This window comes from Lissotriton vulgaris, chromosome 11, assembly GCF_964263255.1.
Source record: "Lissotriton vulgaris chromosome 11, aLisVul1.2, whole genome shotgun sequence".
Lineage (NCBI taxonomy): Eukaryota > Metazoa > Chordata > Amphibia > Caudata > Salamandridae > Lissotriton > Lissotriton vulgaris.
In genome coordinates this window covers 99,179,881-99,199,874 of record NC_141699.1, presented here as the reverse complement: position 1 = coordinate 99,199,874, position 19,994 = coordinate 99,179,881, and the positions used below count along the sequence as shown (strand labels likewise).

Below are 19,994 nucleotides of genomic sequence, written 5' to 3'. Positions count from 1 at the left end.
TACCTCTCCCCGTAAGTCATTGGGTGTCCTGTTTGATGTGTTACGCTCCTTTGGGAGGAACTCCGGTTTGGTCATTAACTGGGCCAAGTCCTGTATTTATCCACTCACGGACGAGGTGCCCCTTCTTCCCCGCATCTGCCCGATACCGGTTTCTAGAGTCGGCTTTAAATACTTGGGGATCTACATTTCACTGGATCCAAAAGCCCGCTATGAGCGGAATTTGCTGCCTCCGCTCTCCCGGCTTCGGTCGGACGTTGCGGCGTGGTGTGGCTTGCCACTTTCCCCTTTGGGAAGGGCGGCCCTGTTCAAAATGATGTCTCTCCCCCGCTTCCTGTATGCCATTCAAAATACACTTGATTTGGTACCTGCTAGCTATTTTCGGGAGATCGAGGGCTTACAGAGGAAGTTGGTGTGGGGCGGGCGATCGCGTATTGCGTTGGTAAAATTGACTTTGCTCTGGTACGACGGAGGTATCGCGTTGCCTGACATCAAGCACTACTACTGGGCCTCCCAGTTGAGTGCTGTGAACCACGCTATGTACGGCCCTGTCCCGAACCCCGCGTTTGAGATGGACAGATGGCAACTGCCCGGGGGCGACTACAATCGAGTGCTCTATTCTAGAGCCGACCGGAGGCACCTCACAGGCCCTACTGCAGTTGCGGTGAGAGTTTGGGGAAGTCCGACCGCCGCCACGGGATGGGCAGATAAACTGACCAAATCGACCCCTTTGTACGCCGCGGAAGCACTAGGTGGCCTGTGGACGTCAAAGGGTTTCGACAGATGGGATCTCATTGGCATCAGCAAAGTGGGCGACCTCTGGGCTAAGGGCAAAGTCAAGACCTTCGAGGAACTCCAGCGGGAATACAAACTGAGTGACAGGGAATATTACCGGTACCTTCAAATCAGTCATGCGCTTAACTCGGTTTTCCCGGCTGGTATTACGATCCCAGAGTCCTCTCCTCTTGAGGATAGAGTGCTTGACGGGTACGTCCCCGACAGCACCATATCTCTTATTTATAAGAAACTGATCAACGATCACTCGGACCTCCTTCTACAATTGCGGAATGCTTGGACCAGTGACAGGCTAGAATTGGACGATGAAGACTGGCAGGCGGCGATATCTTCCCCCAAAGAGGTCACGATTCCGGCACGTCTCAGGCTGGTGCAACTTAAGATATTGCATCGGGTGTATGTCACGGGCCCACAACTGGTTCATATGGGTTTCTCTGTGGATGGATTGTGCAGGCGTGGATGTGGTATGTTGGCTACATTTTTACATATCCTCTGGGAGTGTCCGGAAGTGGCGGTGTTCTGGCGCCGAGTGCATGCGGTTATGGGTGAGGTGACGGGTGTTGTGTTATTGCCTGAGGCCAGACGCTGCCTATTGAATGTTTGGGAGCCGAATAACTGTAACGTTGCTCAAACTCAATGGGTCACATTGGGTAATATGGTTGCTAAGCGAGATATAGCCCAACTGTGGGGTTCTCAGAGGCCACCATCACTCCTAGCATGGAAAGAAAACATGGATTGGTCCATGTTTAGGGAAAAAACTGTATATGTCTCCCGTGGCAGACCTAAGAAATGGGGTAGGGTCTGGGGTCAATGGAATGCGTACCGTGGAGAGATTTGCACCCCCCCCATTCACCGACATTCCAGATCCGCTTCTCCTCCCTTGACTGTGCGTTCCCGATGATTAGCTTTTGTCGACTGCACTGTATTGTTTTGCCCCTGGGCCCCCCTTCCCCTCTCCAGTATTTCTCCTCCTTTATATTGTAGCATATCTTCCACTCGTCTCCCACTGCCATAAGGGACAGCCAATCTACCGCACAGTAATGCCTCGACTTTCTTTGTGTTTTGTTTGTTGGTTTTATTTATAAAATATAAAACGTGAAACCTTTCATTAATCCTATTTATACCACATGCTTTTACAAGATCCTGAGATATCGCTGCCGGACCCCTGGGTTGTCGGCTGGAGAGCTGTGTACTCTGGTGTTGATATTGATGTGTGTAACTGACCAGCCTCCGTGGTTGTAGGTCTGTAACTGTCTCTTTCTTTACATAATAAAGGTTTAAAAAAAAAAAAAAAGAAAGAAAAGCAAGGGAAAGAGAAAAGAATGAGATAGAGATGGAAGAGGTTAGAGAAAATATTTTTAAAGAAACAAAGGAGAAGGATACTAGAGTATAGATTATACTAATATGAAGAATTCGAAACATGTTCTGCTAAATTTTTCAAAATTTTGAGAGATGTTTGGTGATAGGATCACCAGATGAGGGAATTGATGGAGCGAGGTGGTGAAAACAAAATTTTGTACACCCCTCTCGAAATCAATGTTCCATAATGTTAATATTTTACTAATAGTGTGATGTGATGAACTAATCAACTACAGTATAAAGATGCATACACAAACTTATGGGAATACTAATTTTGCTAGCATGGTGCAATAAAACTTGCTAATATATGTTGTTAATGTGATGTGGACTAATGCACAGCTTAATTATAAACAAACGCAATTTAAATGTGCTTATTGTACACGCTTTTGTGCCAGAAAGTCGTTGGATATGTAAGTTTAAAGCGCATTTATGTGGCTTATTTCCTAGGTAACAACTAATGGGGAAATATTAGAATGGTGGGAGGTAAACAGAAGGGTTTCATTACTATAATTAATATGAATTTGTGTTTGTTTCTATGATAGTTCCAAAATGTGGCCTTTAAGGCCTAGTACGAAAATGGCCACTCTGATTTACTGCGAGCGAGTATTGGTTTGCGCATGTGCATCCCACGCCTACCAGCGCGAGTGAGCTGACTGTGCTTGGATGGGAGGTTCAAGGACACCTTGCCCCAGAACCTAGGATGGGTGCCAAGCATGGACGATGTAATGCTCGGAGCCTGAGAACTTTTCCCTATGTTTCAAGTGAAGGAAGTGCCTAGGCCACAGACTGTCCTAAACAAATCCCTTTTATTTTTCTGCTGATTCACTGTGAAAAACATGTTGTAATGATGAGGAAGCGCTCATCTACCCCAAATTTGTCCAATCAGAACTCGAATTGGTGATGTTAGTTACTTTTTAGATAGATTAAGTTGAGATATCGCTGCCGGACCCCCGGGTTGTCGGCTGGAGAGCTGTGTACTCTGGTGTTGATATTGATGTGTGTAACTGACCAGCCTCTGTGGTTGTAGGTCTGTAACTGTCTCTTTCTTTACATAATAAAGGTTTAAAAAAATTTTTTTAAAAAGAAAGAAAAGCAAGGGAAAGATAAAAGAATGAGATAGAGATGGAAGAGGTTAGAGAAAATATTTTTAAAGCAACAAAGGAGAAGGATGTTTAATGCCAGCAAAAAAGACATCCTAGTGGTAGGAAAACAACCCTCCATCTGGTCATCGAGATGGTGGCCCAGCCTGTTGAGATCTCCACCTTCCCCGAGTCAGAAAGTTACAAATCTGGGAGTCGGGTTTGAATCAACCCTATCCTTCTCTGACTAGATTACAGCTCTTACAGGCCCCCGTTTCTGGATTTTAAAAATGTTGAAAAAAATCTTAGGACTCATCCGGACGATGCTAGGAAGACAGTGGTACAGGCGCTTGTAACATCCAGGGTGAACTATTGCAATGTCCTTTGTCTGGGGGCACCAAATAGGAGCATACATATGCTCCAGCGGGTGCAAAGAGAGGCTCCTCTGATACTCTTAAACATCCGTGGACTCGTCGCAACTGGTAGCGCTTTGGAGACTGTCCCTGTTGAGGAGAGGCTCTCCTTTAAAGCCCTATGCTATGTCCACAGGATACCACAGGGCAAGGGCCCGAACTATCTTCGTCCCATGATACACTCCTACCACCCCACACACAGCCTGAGATCAGCCAGTACAGGACTGGTCTGCATTCCCAAATTCAGTAGGAAACGTTTCGGAGACACCTCTTTTTGGTACGTGACAGCTAAGACATGAGCCATTAGAAGCAGCTTTTAGGAAGAATCTCAAAATTTGGTTGCTTAACAAAAATTTCGATACCTAGAATCTCTCTATCCTTTATGCTCTTCATGATCTCAGCCTCTGAATGGAATTCAGTGGGGGAACACTTCGTAATGGAGTAACCATGGCGCTTCATAAACTGCCATAACATAACATAGTCCCTGCAGAGCAGTCCTGCATTGCTCAGAGGTTCAGTACCTAAGGGACTCATCAGTGCACTTACCTCAGTTAGCCACAAGGTGGCGACATAGCTCTGCATGCTTCCCTGCCTTGACTAACCTCTCACACAGCCTACACATGATACTAGCGCCCCTAGATCAAACTTGGGATAGGGCGCCCCGCCCCACTCGGTATCACTTTAGGAGTGACCTGACATGGTATGGGGGGGGGGGGGGGTGCCAGGCACTGCGAAGAGAAGCATTATGCTGAAAACTTCTTAGTTTGTAGTGAAAAAAGACAAAGTGGCAGAAATAAGGACCACACGGATGAAAACATGCCACCAATCGAGTATCTGATTGCGTTATTACAAGGGATAACTAACCATCCCTGCACTGTTTGATTTGTTATATATTTTTAGAGCAACCAAGTATATAGTATAACTGTAAAAAATATGTTTGCTGTTCTGGGGAGGCTCAATGATTTTTTTTTTAAGGGGGGAGGGGCTAAAACATTATATGGCTAGAAGAGCACTGCGTTGTAGGATGTGCATGTAGACCTGCATTACACCCAGAGCACCCCCATGAATACTGCTAACAGTGGCTGGTGTGAACCCAAGATGCTTCGGGTGTCTTCCACTCTGCTCTCGCTCACATCTTTTTAAATCAGGCACTGTGTGCAAACTTACTGCACCAAATGTCTTACATTGCTTATATGTGAGCAATTTAAATGACTATTTTGTATCTTGAATGGGCCTAAATTGGAGCTACAGTGCAGGAAGATAACCTGATTTGCCTAAGGTGACTCCGTTTGATCAAGTGGGAAGGCGGGGTTTGAACTCTGGTCTCCAAGTTCCACTTTCGACAACAAACACTGTCCCCACTCGCGGATCATCCATAGATGCCTTAGATTTCACACAAGCGGGCAAAATGACTCCGTGAGTTAAACACTCTCTGTTGACACGTGCAGTGACTTGCCGGGTCTGGTAGGGCCAATACAGCCTTCTATCACAGCAAGGTTGGTGAATTTAGTACTGTTACGTTGGGTCATAATATTGGTTGAGTTTTCCCCACCGTACTTTTCTGTCTGATGAAGGACCACCAGGCCCACCTAGTCGCGTGTATTGCTGTGCCTTTCAGATAATACAGAATCTCCCACACAGTGGCTCAAACACGGCGAAGCAAAACACATAAAACACAACAACACCTAGAAAGGGGTTTACTTTACAGAATGCAACGACTCTCTTTTTAGAATAAGGCTTGGGGTTTTATTTGTGCAATGCTCTCTAACAGAAAGATGCTCCCAGATGTCAAATAAATAAAAGTCAAAGATATATATATATATTTATATGCATGCAATAATAACACACTTGGTAGATGCAACTGTTAAATGCATGGATAATAATATATAATACAAGCAGCAAATAATATGAGATAAAACTAAAGAAAATATACTGGACATTCTGCAAGAGATCAGAAATATATATATACACTGAACACATCAAATGATTATTTTGGATATGCACCCTGAGTCACTCACACATCACAAAGAAAACACCTCACATTACCAAAGCCACTGGAACCACGCATCACAATGGCACTAGTCAGAAACAAATCACCTCACCCGATCGTTCACTTGACATCATTGCTAACTCAAGCTGTGGGAGCCCGTTACAGCCGGGCAATGTACTCTCGATCAGGACTCAAATCCAGATTCTTGTGGCAATACGTCTATTCCACAAGTGAACTCCCAAATTGGCTGTCAATAACCCTCGGCTTTATAGACTCAAAAACACACTACAAGGTTTTAGAGTCTTTCCCTCTGCACCAAGGAAACTTACTGGAACTGGCCAGCTTCTATCCAAGCATTCCACGGCAGGAAGGAGTTCCCACATTCCTTCTACATTCTCACATGTTCCAGCCTTTATCTTGACAAAGCTTACGATAGCCTTACAAGGTACATTAAACAATCTCTCACAAAACAATCATTGAACGTGATTAACCCAAGCAACTTGCAAACACTCTGGGGGCGTGTGTGTGGGCGTACAAAAGCTTAAGCTAGGCAGAGTCAGAATTCAGGATAACATGAGGCCATGTCAAAGCCAATAGTAAGAACTTCATAATAGTTTCCAATGTACAACACAATTCACATTTGAGCACCACTGCCTATAGCATCACATACTTCATCGCTCAATGTACAACACAGTGCACATTTGTGCACCTCTGCTCATATCACTGCACTTCGAGACCAAAAAGTATATTCCCAACCTCTATCTCATGCTTTCAAATGCCCATCCCCACGTTCTGGTCTTGGCAAGCTGTTCTACTCTATGAATGCTCCCACTGCCAGATTACAAGAACGAAACAAGGCATATGCAGGCGAAACAAGGCATATGCAGGATGTTGTACATTCATGCTAGGGTAACATAACACACACCAAAGTCAATTAAAATGATGATAGTCAAAGGTAATACGTGGTGTCAGACCGCAAGAGTGCCTCTAGCACTACATCACCCCATTTCTTAATGATCTTTATGCACTGACCATCATTGTCGCCAGCTTCACACTGGCTTCTTCAGTAATATTATTTTGGTTCTCCCTTGGGTCTTCCTGGATTCATCTGCATGCACTCCTTCTGAAGGTGTGGAGGGTCTTGCATTCACTACTTTTGCCGTAAAATATGTTATCCATTTGTCTCCTGAGCCTCCACTCTGTCCCCTATCATACTAAACAGTCCTGCACCTTGAGTTTCTGTTTGTCCTTGTGTAACTTGCTGCTTGAACAAAGCACTTATTTGATTGCCCATCTATACACAATCCCTAATCTGTCTTCAGCCTTCCAGAGATGTGGCCTATAGAATTGGATGCATTCCTTCAGATGTGAACTCCAACATTTTGCACAACTCTGGAGGAAGCTTTTGCATTGGCTACAATATTCCACAGTAAGCCTTAGGGGCTGGATACAATACTGAATCAAACAAGCACAGCGCAAGTAGTGTTCAGGCAAAACCTTAAAAAAAAGAGTTCCACTCTAGGGCATTATATGCCAGACGAGGGCGTTTCCCCTTGGTGGGCCCTACAGCGGTGGCAGTCCAGGTGTGGCACGATGCCACTCGCTCCCTTAATTGGGAAAGGAAGATAACTATGGCCACGCCACTATGGAATGCTGAATGCTTGGGTAGCCTATGGAACACCAAAGGCGTCGATAAGTGGGACCTTATTGGGATCTCCTGAGTAGGTGATATGTGGGTCAAAGATGGGATCCTAGCGTCTGAGATTTTGAAGGAGCGGTACCAATTGCAAGGGAGTGAACGGTTCCGCTATATGCAGATCAGGCATGCGTTGCTAGCTAAAATTCCCCGGGAGGTGACCCCCCCTGAGGCCTCCCCGCTGGAGGATCGGATCCTTGATGGTTATCTTCTGACGAAAACGATCTCCCTGGTTTATAACAAACTGGTTAACCATATGGGGGACCGTTTAGCGGCTATTAGAGATCAATGGGCTGCTAATGGGCTGATCCTTGATGATGAGGATTGGAGGGACGCGGTGGCCTCGCCGAGAGTCATTGCTATTCAGATGAGACTCAGGCTGGTGCAATTGAAGATTCTACATCGATGTTATGTTACCGGCCCACGATTGGTGCGCATGGGTTTGGCTGCCAGTGGTGAGTGCAGAAGGGGCTGTGGTGAGGCAGGGACGTTCCTGCATGTGTTGTGGGAGTGTGCCCCTATCCGTGAGTATTGGTCCGCGATCCATGGTAAAATACCAAAGGTGTGGGGAGTTGGTTTTGAGTTGGAGGCACGGCGGTGTCTCTTGAATGTTTGGGAACCGACTGATCTTACGTCCCATGGGAGGGTGTGGGCCACGCTAGCATATGCTGTTGCCAAGCGTAACATTGCTCAACTATGGGAGCTGCTCAACCGCCTACTATTGGGAGATGGATGGAAGCTTTGGACTGGTGTATGTTTTGAGAGCGAGAGGTGTATGGGACCAGGGGGAGGCCCAGGAAGTGGGGGAAGATTTGGGGGGCTTGGAATGTTCATAGAGGGGATATCTGTGCTCCCCCCGCTGTGTTAGACGACTCACCTGTGTCGGAGGTTCCCTGAACCTATAAGTCAATATTCGTATTGCATTTTTTGCGATTGAAGGATGTGGCATCATCTATTATTATGCTCTACCGAAACCCAGTGGTTTTTTTGTTTGTTTGTTTTTTGGTTTGTGTTTGTGATTTATTTATGTGTGTTTTAATAAAAAGAATTTAAAAAAAAAAAGAGTTCCACAAAAGCGGATGTAAACAGTACTTCTGCAACAGGAAACTGTAAGAGAAGCAAACAAGGAACAACAGGAAACAGTATGCTACAGCCAATAGAAACGGAGGAAAAGTAAGTGGCAAACATAGGAACCAATGAAAAGGAAGGAAATCAAGGGGGTGGGATGTATGCTCCTTTTAAGATTTATATTAAATACAATAGATTTCACAAGCACAGCACAAGTGCTGTGCAGGTGAAACCTAAAACCACTGGCACTAGACACAATCTGTAGAAGACGTGTTCTGGACTTTAACCAATACCTCAGAGGAGGCCTCCAAGACATGACCCAGCCCTCCAAAAGAAGCCTTAAAAGTGGAAAGCAGAACTCCAGAAGAAGCTTCTGGGACTCCACGCAATGCTCCAGAATGCTCCAGAATGAATCTCCAGAACACAATACTCCAGAATTTGCCCCAAGAGGTGATCCAAAATGCCAGTCAAGGACTGGCAGCAATTCTTCAATAAAATCTTTTGGGGCTTGACTCAACACAAATCTTGTACATGAAGGATCTGTTACTATACATTGTACTAAAGATGAAGTTTCAGGCACTGCGGACAGGAAGCACTCCAAAAAGGGTCCCCAGGACTGGAGGCAGTACTCAGGAAGAAGTCTAGGCAACTAGATAAAACATTCTAGATGAAGCCTCCAGGACTAGACACAATACTCCAGAAATTGACTCATTGGTACAGAAAATTGTGAAGGACCGGATGCAATACTCCCGAAGAGGCCTACTGTAATGGATGCAGTATTCCAGATAAAGACTCCCAAAAAGGACCAATACCCAATTAGAAACTCTGGGAAAGGATAGGACATTCTAAAACTACATCCAGGATTAGATCCAATACTCATCCGACATCCAAGATTGTAGATTGTATTCTAGGAGAAGGCTACAGATGCTAAAGAAGTATCCAGGACTGGACATAATGTCAAATAAAAAGCCTCTATGACTGGGTACAGGCTCTGGGACTGCAGATTATAGTCTGGAAGATGCATTTAGTAAGGGATACAATCCTCTAGATGAACCCAGCAGGTATGGATTTAATACACCAATGAAAGCCCCTGGGACAGAACACAATATTCCAGAACACATTTGCAATAGGAATACAAGACTGTCAAGATCCCAGATGTAGCCATTGTGACTGAATACAATTCCCTGGTTATTTAAAAAATTGGACAGAATACTCAAGGTGTGGGGCACAATACCACACAAGAGACTTTACAATTGAATAATGACCCTTTCAGATACCAATACAGTCTTCCAGATGCATACTTTTGAACACGTCTTCCAGAACTGGACACAATATCCCATATCAGGCATCAGACATTGCCACAACTCCCCAGATGTGGCTGTCAAAGGTCATTGCGAACTTTGTGGGGCATCCTCTGGAATGGGATACAGTATAATAGTTCAGCACAATAGAACTCTACCCAGTTTTAGATATGTTACCGTCAGAGCTTGATGCAAACGTTTGGATGTTAGGTCCATAACTGGACCCAATCTCCCTTTTCAGGCTATTATCGAGGCTCCAGATTTGTCCTGCCAAGCTCGATGCAAACTTCTGGATGGGTCGATAATATACTCACAATTTGGTCTTAAAACCTGAACTCCACACTCCAGGTGTAGTGTCTAATATTTAACCTAATAGTCCGGACTGGGCTTTCATAAATGAACACAGCACACCCTCCCTCTTTCTGTAACTATCTTAGTTGGCCCCAAAATCTTGTTGTTGTCTTCATTGCTTTGGGTGTTTAGGGCGGGGGGAGGGGCTTATATTAACATCACTCTGGGAACCGGATTAACTCAGGGACTATCAAAGACTATATTTACTGGGATTTATGTGCAATTTGGTGAATGTCTTTAAAGTGCTTTTGAGTGTTTTCCTTCTTAAAAGTCAATATTCTTTTAAAGCTTTTCTCTAATTTTAAGTGCTTTAGGTGATCCAAATGGATGTGACGTTAGAATAATACATTGACCATTAATGGAAGTGAATGGCAGGTCTTACAAGTGGTGAGAAGAGTGGACAGACATGAAAATGGGCAGGCTACTGTGGCTTTGGTGACCCACAATAAATCTCAGTGTGATCCGTTCATATGTCTTCACTATAGGACAATGGAAGAGGGAGACAGAAAGGGGGGAAACAAAGAGAGACGAGAGAGACAAGCGAGTAGAGAAAACCAAGTATCAAAAGGGAGAGAGGGAAAGATGGGGAGGGAGTGTGGGTAATGGGGGGAGCAGGGAGAGAGAAGTGGCGGAGAGAGAATAGAAAGAAAAGGAAAGGGAGGGAAGAAAAGAGTTATGAGAGAAAGAGAAAATAATGGGTGGGTAGAGGATCAGTGAATGTGCAAAGAAATGGACTGAGAACAGAAAGAGTGAGAAAAGATATGAGAGTGAAATAGTAAATGAGAGATAAAAGAAGAGAGATTGAAATGGAGACGTGAAAGAGAGGGACACAAAAAGGGAGAGAGAAAGAAAGGGGCAAAAGGGGAGAGAGAGAAAGAGAAGGGGAGAGATAGAGTTAGGATAGAGGGTGAAAGCAGATAGAGAGAGAGGGGAGTGACTGTGAGAGAAAAGAGAAACATGAGAAAGAAAAAAAGATGACAGAAAGAAGAATAAATAAAAGTTAGACAGGGAAATAGAATTAGAGTAGAGGAGGGAATAGAGATATGGGAGAGGAGAGAGTAAGCGAGTGAGAGACAAAGATAAGAGGAAGAAAGGGGGCGAATGAAGACAAAAAGATGACACAGTGAGCCATACTCTCAAAAATGCCCAGGGGGTGCACTGAGCGACTGGGCCCCCTTTCTGCGAGCCTGGGGCAACTTGATGTTACCAAGGGGCTGCTGACACTCGTGCAGTCCCTTCTCCAATAGAGGTCGCTCCAGCACACATGCAGTGAGTGTCTGATCTCAAGGGGCATTCATTCATTTGCAGGGGGTGGCAGCATGAAAATGAGGAAACACCTTACCTCTCCCCCCGCGTGCTGGATTAGAGACATGGGTGCAGATGCAAAGAGGCGGTCAGGAGGAGCTTGCATCGATGTGGTACAGTCAGTGCGCCCCCGAGGAGAGGGGATCCTATTCTGACCAGACATATTCCTATAGTTCTGTCACTGCTTCCGCCTTCAGGGGGATCGCTGCCCCCCCGCCCCCCACACGAATGCAGGCCACATTGACACATGCACGGCCAAAGTATCTTTTTTTCAGTTTATAAAGACCATTATATTTACTGCATGGACATCAGCATTATAATATTAAAATCCAGATGTATATGCACAATAAAAGAAGTACACCCTAATGTTTCAGCCAACTTCCAGGTTCAATGCAAGGTATTAGTGCAATCACATTAAAGGTACCATACATAAAGTTAACAACACATTCAGATGGCATCACCTTACTCCTATATTATTATTTCATTTATCAGCAGAGTATGATTGCTGCCCTTTTCTTTAAAAAAAAAATCTTTTTAGTAAGCAACAGCTTCAAAGAACACACATCACAGAGTAAGTCAATGAGTATTATCCATATACAGGTTTTAGGTTTGGCACAGTGCAGAATGGACACACCCATCATGATAAAAGGGGCGCTTTTACGCCGCATAAATATGTGGGAAGCGCGCTGATATTCCCCCACCCCCCCTCTCATCAATCAACCCGGCTCTTGATCGACCCTAACCCCTGTGGTCACATCAGCCCCCCCCCCCCCCCACTCTCCCCCCACACCTTTTTCCAGTTTTGGGGACAACCTCTGGCTTTGTGCATCACTTGTTCTGCCCCCTGGCACCTGTCCAGGCCCACGACTACTGGAAAATGATACAAGCTCACCAAGTAATGTCATAACATAAGATTGTGAGTTAATGCGAATAACAACTTTATATTCTTGTGCTCTTATTCAAAAGTAGAGAGAGAAGAACGCAGCGGTGCAAATTGCACTAAAAAAGTGCAGAGACAATGCGTTGAGGAATAACAAAGATATCACTATCTCTCATTATTACGATCACACTTCAGATTAAAGTGCAAAGATGTTAGTGAACATCACACTAAAAGTGCAGTGCAATCGAGATGTAACACCTGTGGGTTCAAACAGCCGTGCAGAGTCTGCTCGTCACTAATGCTCTGCCCTAAAGAAGGCAGAAGGTTGCAGCGGCGCTGGGGGCATAACGAAAGGGGTGTCTCACCACATACCTGGGCAGTGCACCCCATCTGAAATATGGGTCAGAGAGAGTTGAGAAAGAGAGAGATTGAAAGGATATTTGAAAAGGGAGCAGAGATGAGAGAGAAGAAAAATATATGAGACAAGGGATAGGAGAAGGTAGGTTGTGTGTGTGGTTTTGTGTGTGATTGTGTGTGGTTGTGTGTGTAGTTGTGTGTGGTTGTGTGTGGTTGTGTGTGTGGTTGTGTGTGTGTGTGTGGTTGTGTGGTTGTGTGTGTGGTTGTGTGTGTGGTTGTGTGTGTGGTTGTGGTTGTGTGTATGGTTGGGTGTGGTTGTGTGTGTGTGTGGTTGGGTGTGTGTGTGTGGTTCTTTCTGTGTGTGTTTGTGTGAGGTTGTGTGTGTGTTGTGGTTGTGGTTGTGTGTGTGTGGTTGTGGTACTGTGTGTGTGGTTGTGTGGTTGAGTGTGTGTGGGTGTGTGTGTGGTTGTGTGTGTGTGTGTGTGTGTGTGTGGTTGGGTGTGTTTGTGTGTGTGGCTGTATGTGTGGTTGTGTATGTGGTTGTGTGTGTGGTTGTGTGTGGTTGTGTGATTGGGTGTGCTTGTGTGGTTGTGTGGGCTTGTGTGTGTGGTTGTGGTTGTGTGTGTGTGGTTGTGTGTGTAGTTGGGGTTGTGTGTGTGTGGTTGTGGTTGTGTGTGTAGTTGTGGGTGTGTGTGATTGTGTGGTTGTGTTTGTGCGTGGTTGTGTGTGGTTTTGTGTGTGTGTTGTTTTTGTGGTTGTGTGTGTGGTTGTGTGTGTGTTGTGTTTGTGATTGTGTGTGTGGTTGTGTGTGTGGTTGTGTGTGTGGTTGTGTGTGGTTGTGTGTTGTTGTGGTGGTTGTGTGTGTGGTTGTGGGTGTGTGTGGTTGTGTGTGTGTGTGGGTGGGTGTGGTTGTGTGTGTGTTGTGTTTGTGGTCGTGTGTGTTGTTGTGTTTATGGTTGTGGTTGTGTGTGTGTAAGGTTGTGTGTGTGTGGTTGTGGTTGTGTGTGTGGTTGTGTGTGCGTGTTTGTGTGTGTGGTTGTGTGTGTGGCTGTGTGTGTGGTTGTGTGTTTGGTTGTGTGTGGTTGTGTGTGTGGTTGGGTGGTTGTGTGTGGTTGGGTGTGTGTGTGTGTGTGGTTGTGTGTGTGTTTGTGTGTGTGGTTGTGAGTGTGGTTGTGGTTGTGTGTGGTGGTTGTGTGTGTGGTTGTGTGTGTGGTTGTGTGTGTGGTTTTGGTTGTGTGTGTGGTTGTGTGTGTGGTTGGGGTTGGTTGTGGGTGTGGTTGTGTGTGTGTGGTTGTGTGTGTGGTTGTATGTGTGGTTGTGTGTGTGGTTGTGGTTGTGTGTGTGTGAATAAGGTTGTGTGTGTGTGTGGTTGTTGTGTGTGGTTGTGGTTGTGTGTGTGACAGTAATAATAAAAGCATCTCAAAATAAAGGAACACAAACATCGAATTTGGAGAAAGAGAAAGCATGCTGTAAGTCAAACTGGCGCAGCAAAGCATTGACACAACAACAAAACAAGATCACTTAGCGAAGACTGAGTGCTGATAATCGATACACACAGCCCATCATCTTAACAGTTCGATTGCAACCAATGTCAACTCAAACCTGCCCCCTCCTTGTGAGTTGCACCCCATATTTCATGAGTTATAACTGCTGCACCACCATAGCGCTTTGAGATCTAAAGCACAACTTAGGTCTAATCGACTAACCAGTCGCCAACATACTGTGCTTTTAAAGAGAATGTGCCAAAAGTTTCCAGCTTCCTCATCATGTTCTCATGAAAGTGCCAAGGAAAGGACTCCCTGAATGGTGCAACGGACATGAAGCAGCCGCTGCAATCAGAAATAAACCTACAATGTTGTTCTAATGATTCTGGAGCCTGTTAATGTTGCTGCTTGACCCTCCATATAGAAAGTGAAAGCAGACTGCTCCTAAGCACACATGAAAATAGAAAGAGGACTGATCACTCTCTCTGTCCTTTCATATCCACTCTCAGGGAAAGCGAAAAAGGACTGCTCTAAATGTACCTGGGTCTAATGAAGAAGACCTTTGGATCTTTTGTAGCTGCCATCTTGGAATGTTTTTTTTCGGTTCTAATCACCCCCCACGGATATCTGATTACCCTAACCTCACTGACATGTCTCTCTGGTCCTTCACTGCATTCTGCACCCTTCAGAGGTGACAACTCCCCCTGTCATTATGGTGCAGGAGACAAGCATTGCTCATAGGACATACCTTTTGGGGACCACGAACCACCACTTACTTCACCACTCTCAACTGACCTCCTGGACGAGAGTACTCACACTCTCCCCAACATGGCTTGCCCTGGTCTGACCCCCACTGGCGACAAGCACACATGAAAATAGAAAGAGGACTGATCCCTCTCCCTGTCCTTTCATATCCACTCTCAGGGAAAGCGAAAGAGGACTGCTCTAAATGTACCTGGGTCTAATAAAGAAGACCTTTGGATCTTTTGTAGCTGCCATCTTGGAATGTTTTTGTTCGGTTCTAATCACCCCCACGGATATCTGATTACCCTAACCTCACTGGCATGTCTCTCTGGTCCTTCACTACATTCTGCACCCTTCAGAGGTGACAACTCCCCCTGTCATTATGGTGCAGTAGACAAGCATTGCTCATAGGACATACCTTTTGGAGACCACGACTCACCACTTACTTCACCACTCTCAACTGACCTCATGGACGAGAGTACTCACAGTCTCCCCAACATGGCTTGCCCTGGTCTGACCCCCCACTGGCGACAAAGCCTACACCGTTATCTATCCTACCAACCTCTCTAAAACCGCCACTAAATCCTTTAAACACTCCATCCTGAAAAGGCACCCTGAGACACTTGTCTCTGACCATCGATCCAGCGCGGACAAGGGCTCAATTATCAATGACCTTATCTTCTACTCCAGGAGAACGTCTGTCTGGCGCAGCGCACTCTCGAACCTCCTCAACGTTCATAATACTAGGAACATTCCTCACGGCAGAAGGCTCACGATCGCACCATCTGCGAACCTGCGTGCTGACCTCACCATTATCTTATGTAAAAGCGGCATCGTCCTGATCCAAGCTCCACCAAAAGACCTCAACAAATTTGCAGACCTCCTCCCTCTCCTTAAACAAGTATTTACAATGCAACGGTTTCGCCTTTTCAAAAGTTAGAGCTATTGGCATTGTAAATGACAAAATGTTTATTTATGTGTTGGTTTTGAAAACAGATAAATAAACGGCATTGTCATTTACATTGCCAATAGCTTAATCTCTCGCAAGTGTGAGACCTATTTTACCCTACTCGACAAGCTCAGCAGACAGCAATTACTACCACACACACACACACACACACACCCAGAGCCACAGACACCCAAAGCCACAGACACCCAGAGCTACACACACACAGCCAGCCACACACACCCAGAGCCACACACACACACACACACAGAGCCAAACACACACACACACCCAGAGCCACACACACACACACACCCAAAGCCACACACTCTCAGTTCCTTAGGTTTCCAGCAGTGCCCCTGTGGGCCTGACCCTGGGAGGTAGTTTCCAGACGCCCCCAGGTACCTGGCTGATGCATGAGTGCGGGATGCAGGACCCATGTTATCATTTAACGGTGAGGGGGCAGTAAGGACCCTCCTACACACACAGCAGTTCAGCCATAGTTGTCCTTTAGACACTTGTCACTGACGTCTGATTCCCCTCCCCTCCCAGGCAGCCTGGACCCACATGCACACACACTATGGAGGCGGTGGGCCTGCTCCACACCTACGCAGTGATTAATAGTGTAGACCCGACCCTACGCTGCCACTCACAGTGTGATGCGCCCCCCGCCAGCACCTGACAAGCTGACACACTTAGGAGGAGCCAGCTCATTGAAGCCCAGGGCTCAGTCTTCTGTCAGAGACGCGCACAGCCTGCATGCCCAGGGCCCCTGCCCCTCTGAGTCCTGAACTCTCCCTGGAGGAAGTTACGACACTTCAAAGGAACCGATGTGAAGTGCCGCTGCACTGTACCGGCGAGTGCCAGCCCACTTTAAGCAATGAGGCACACCACCTAGGACACAACAAACAGAGAGCTCTTGCAAAGGCGGGACAGGACGTGCGCAGAGGCTGCACTTCACAAACACCCCCAGCAATAAAAGAAAAGAACTGGTGACGTACACCTCGCATGAGAGCTGCGCCGGGGCCTCTCCGCGGGGGGCGAGAATCCCAAACGCACCACAAACACCACGCCAATGAGGAGGTCTTCCTCCGAGGAGTAGGACTGCTGTGTCCGGCCCTGGAGGTCACACCCCGGCTGTCTGCCCCCCGCTAATCTGCAGAGGATCACAACAGAGGTCAGGAGAGACGCTGCGTACAGCCACCGCGCCATGGAAGCTCCGGCGGTCCCTGGCACCAGCGCAGGGGGCCGCGGTGTGCCACTGTGTCCTGGGGCAAAGTGCAGAGAAAGAAATGCTACCCCAGGCTGCTCTTTCAGGTATAAAATACAACAATAATCGTGTTGGGGGCCCTGGCCATCAGAAGGAGGCAGAAGAGGCCACTTTCAGCATCGACCATATACTCAAAGGTGAGTTTATTGCCTCTGGGACACGTCACTGGATTTCTTTCTAAACTCCGTCCTCCGGATGGGCCTCCCTCGCTCCTCTAACCACCCGCAGTAGTGTCCCTTTTGTAGTGTCAGGACGCCCCCAAGGCCGGTGCTGGGAGAGGCATGCACTCTCAGGACACCGCCCCCTGGGGGCGGATAATGCGATAATCACCGTGTGCAGATTATAAGCGGGCGGGCGGCGCAGCGCCTCGTTACCCTCTCCGGTTCTCCAGGGGTTGGGGGTACTGGAAGGAGGACCCCTGAGGTGGTGACGAGGCCCCTAGAGCCCATAGGGCCCTAACACTGGCCCCTGACTGCGCCTCGGCCTCACCAGCCATGTTTTAGTTTGGATAATTATCCTGTGAGAGTTAAAAATCGTGAAAAACGAAGAACTAAATGGAACTAACCAGGTGTGTGTGGCAGCTCTCGGCGGGACAGGTGCAATAAGCATTAAAACATGAGATAACAGGGGGCGTGGCTAGCAGCCGGCGATGGCGGCAGCCTAGAGGGAGAGCTCCGTGCTTGAAGCGGCTCCCAGATAAATCCGGACATTCATCCGTTATCTAAAATTCCCTAGGAGGGAAGGCAACGAAGCCCAGGACCGGGCGGCAGCTAACCGGACTAGCGTGACCTCAATCCGAGGTCGGGAACTACGGTTCTGACAGTCCCCCGTGTGGGCCTATGCGCAGCATCCGGACCGGGGACCACAGTGAGCGGCGAGCCGGGCAGGAAGTGGCCCGTCTCGGCATTGAATTACCGGAAGTGCCCGGCTACGAAGAGCGACAGCCGGAAAGACCGGGGCACCCAGCCACCATCGCTGGAAGTCGGGAGCCCGAGATTCCTGGCAGGGGGTCCCTCTGAGGTGAGGGGTGAGCGAAGGCCGGCGCGCAGAGCCGAAACACCGAGGCGGGCAGCCGCCATCTTGGACAGCAGTGACCGGAGCGCCGGGGACGGCGACGGAGGATCCGCGCGGCTTCATAGACCGCACTGCGATTCCCCCCCTGCCGACCGAAGGCGCATTGAGCGGTAGAGAGCACATTTACCAACTAGACCTCGGGACACCCCCGCCAGGATTGGGTTCTGAGAGCTGGAAAGCGTCCTCACGGAGTACTCCTCCTGCGCCCGGTGGGATCGGCCTGGCAGTGACTCGGGCCCCCCCACCAACGTCCAGGGGCCCAAGCAATAGTCCCGACGGCCACAAACAAGGGGTGGCACACGCGGAGCCGCAGGGGGGCGGAAGGCAGCAGTCCTCAGTTGCCTACCCCACAAACCAGTCCAGGACTTGACCAGCAGCCCCACGCCACCATACAGCGAACGCCCTGTCCAGCCTGATTTCGCTACTGGACGCAGCAACCAAAGCACCTCTCGGACGTTACACCTCGCTCCGGTACCCAGCGTGAGCCCCAGGACAACCCCCGGGTGGCTGTGTGTGGAGGATAGGGAGGAACGGCGCCTACATAAAGTCCAGTCAGCCCGAGAAACGCTGAGATGGCCGGCAAGGGGCCTAAAAACGCGGCGGCGCAGACGCGCCTGGACCGGTTCGCGTACGAAAAGCCCGGCTCTCCCTCGCAGGAAGCCAAACCACAATCGAGCAAGACGGCTGAAGTGACCAGTAGCAAGAAGGCGACCATTGACGACGTCATGGGAGCCCTCACACAGGTACAAGCCACGGTGGGATCAATCTCAGCCGAGATCACACTTATAAGGGCAGACTTTCACAAGATGACGGAGAAAGTGAATAATATGGAGGTGGTAACCAAATCCTTGGTTGAAGACGTGTCGGAGCTGCAAATCAGCATGGAGCGCATCTCAAAAGAAAACAGGGAACTGCGCGACAAGCTCGATGACCAGGAAGGGCGCTCGAGACGGAACAACATACGTATCATAGGTGTGCCAGAATCGGAAGACACAAGGGCGATGGACCTCTATGTGGAGAACCTAATCAAAGAGACTCTGAAACCCAAAGGACTCTCCGCCTTCTTCACTGTGGAAAGGGCGCACCGGGTACCGGGCGGGCGCCCTAAGACTGGAGCTAATCCCAGACCGATAATAGCAAGACTCTTCAACTTCAGAGATCGGGACGCCATCCTACAGGCAGCAAGGAACTCGCCTCCCATCAAGATCCAGAACGCGACACTTGCATTCTTTCCTGATTACACGGCCGAGGTTGCACGGAGGAGGAGAACCTTCTTTGAAGTGAAAAAAGAACTGAGAGCCAGAGAAATCCCATACTCTATGCTTTTCCCAGCCAAACTTCGGGTCGTAGCCGACAACAAGACTTGGTTTTTTGATTCCCCGGAAGTGGCGCGGGACTGGCTGGAGGGATGGAGGACGGCGGGCCTCCCTCGTCGCTCCAACAGACAGAATAGACACCGTACTGCAGGCTCCCGACAGGGCTCGCAAACCAACGACGAAGACATAGAACTCCAGTCCCCGTTGGCCGAACATCAAGAGGACAGTGCAGACGGAGAACAATGAATCACTGCAATTATTTGGTTGAACCGATGGAGAAGAAAAATGACAAGGCCGCCATGGACACTGGGTGGAAGGGCCTCCGCAGCTGAGGAAGGGGGCCGCTGACCACGGAAAAACCTTCACCCCAGCGAGCAAGTACTATGTTATGGGTTGGGATCAGGCACTCTGCTGAGTTGGGGGGGCGGGCAGTTTGGAGTCCGTTGAGCAGGGGAGCAGGGAGGGGGGGAGTTGGGGGTGGGATGGGGTTTTGGTTCTTAGTTTCTACACAGGGTCATGATAGCTACGATAGGGCACACGAACACAGAATGGTAAGGTTACGATACACG

The 19,994-nt window shown here is 48.0% G+C and overlaps 1 pseudogene; it reads left to right on the top strand.

The window, feature by feature from the left end:
- LOC147679038 (uncharacterized) overlaps window positions 1-7,066 on the top strand; it is a 35,713-nt pseudogene extending 28,647 nt beyond the window's left edge.
- The last annotated feature ends 12,928 nt before the right edge of the window (window positions 7,067-19,994 follow it).